The sequence below is a fragment of the Myotis davidii genome, unplaced genomic scaffold (assembly GCF_000327345.1).
Source record: "Myotis davidii unplaced genomic scaffold, ASM32734v1 scaffold189, whole genome shotgun sequence".
Classification (NCBI taxonomy): Eukaryota; Metazoa; Chordata; class Mammalia; order Chiroptera; family Vespertilionidae; genus Myotis; species Myotis davidii.
Window position 1 is genome coordinate 452,879 of NW_006383017.1, and position 2,235 is coordinate 455,113.

Genomic DNA, 2,235 nt, shown 5'->3' on the forward strand with positions numbered 1-2,235 from the left:
CCTGTAGGCTGTGAGAGGAGGGATACTTCTTGTTCATTTTTTGGTCCCAGTCCCTGGCATCTGAGGATTTCATTTGCGTTTGTTGAATGATTAGTAAATGAATCACAACCTTACTTGGCCTCTCCTTCTGTTCGTGTAAAATGGTAGGGATGAAAACTGGGACAACATCGTATCTGAGGCGCTAAGGTAAGGGGTCAGTGCTTCAGCAAAGTGGTAAAAGATGTAATAGAATTCCTTTTCTATTGCAGAGCTTTTCTTTAAGGAATAAAGTAAAATAATTGAGGCTAGAGAGAATGGCTGTTCCTATAACGATGACTGAACACAAATGACAGTGACTCACAGGAGACTCATAGAGGCAGATGTGTTGGAGTAAAAAAAAGAAAAAAATGTAGCATTGTCTTGCATAATTTTTTATTCCTCTGTGTTCTTGTCAATGTAGCTGTAAAATCTGAGACTGAGAAATGTTGCATCAGCCCTGAACTTTATTGAGAAAATCAAATGCTGATGCATGTGTTTTGGGCTACTAGTGCCTTCTGAGTACGTCCCTTTAAAACAGGAACTGCTGGGAATTATCTTGGAAAGAAGTCGTTGAGGGTGGTATATAGGAGAAAAGGCATTGTTTTCTGTGGGAAGGTTGGAGATGGCTTTCTGGCTTGTTAGCCAAGGGAGATGGTGTCCCAGAAGTCAGAGGGGCGTCTTCTCTGAAATGCTGAGTCTGTAGGAAGCCACTCCTTGGCTGGAGGACAGAAACCTACAGAGTGTATAGCAGGCAGCTTGAGGTTGGAAGAGGCAAGACCTTCATAGGGAGGGGTTTGGGCTGACACTTGCTAGTCATGTGACATTGGTTGGGCGAGTCACAACCTTTAAAAAAAATTAATTAAAAAAAATATATATATTGATTACAGAGAGGAAGGAGAGAGAGAGAGAGAGAGAGACATGAAAGGAGAGAGAGAGAGAGAGAGAGAGAGAGAGAGAGAAACATCCATGATGAAAGAAAATCATTGATCGGCTGCTTCCTGCACGCTCCACACTGGAGTTCAATCTCGCAACCCGGGCATGTGTCCTGACCGGGAATTGAACTGTGACCTCCTGGTTCATAGGTTGACACTCAACCACTGTGCCACGCCGGCCGGGCACTTAACCTTTTTGATGTTTAGTTTGTCAACTGTAAATGGGTTAATAAATGCCTACCCTACTCGCCTCTCGAGGTTGTTACCCTCATAGGTAGTTAACTTCTGAAATAATCTTTCTGAAATATTTGTAAAGTGCGTTCCTCCCTGGTGACATGTACGCAAAGGGTTAAACACATTAAAATGCTAGCATTGCAGGTAAGCTAATTTCTGTCCATTGTCCCTTTGGTTGATCAAGGTTGTGTAGCCTTGAGAAACAGGAATTTATAGCAGAAAGTTTTAAGTCAGATATGATTCAGGCTTTATGGACTGGAAAGGGAAAGATTTTGTCAAATGAAAAGTAGAGCTGCCACAAGGGTGATGGGAACACATGGTTACCACCAGAAAAGCCTGTTGGGGTGAACAACTGGCAGGAAGGGTGCAGGCTGGTAGGTGACTCTGTGCCTGACTGGTTTGAATGATTTTATTTTTGCTTTTATGGAACACAGTGACTTCAGCGTCAGAAAATAGACCAGGCCTCTGCTGCAAGGAAATGAAGGTTCTCTAAAATCAGAAAGGACAGTATTAGAGAGAGGAGGTATTCAGCATTTAGGGGGTGGGAGGAAAGGGAAGGACTTTCCAAACAGAAGGAATTCTGGTAAGAAGCCATTTGGATAAATGGTGGGAAAGTCTGGGAGGACTAAGAGAGAAGACAAGGAAAATCTGTAAGTTCTGGGCTACATGAAAAGGAAAACTTTTAAAAGCCAGTTGACTGGGGAAAAAAAAAAATGCTTACTTAGCTGAAATAGAAACCAGAGGACACAGACAGTTCTGGGGAGGGTTGTTATCAAAGATGCACATCCGATTTTTGCTGGTCAGGATGCTGTGGTGTGATAGCTCAATCTCAGTTTTCTCCTTTTTAAATATTCTTCTCCGAGGTGCCTCTGAATCAGGACCTATTTTCTCTGTGTTTGGTGCATTTTGTTCTCAAGAAACAAAAGATAATTTTAGTGATGTTTAGGCATTACAGAAAAAATTCTAAATCTGTGGAACAGATAAGATTACATGCTAAGATCTTTACTGAAAATGGATCTCCCCTTGAACCTTTGACTTTAGAAACTGCATT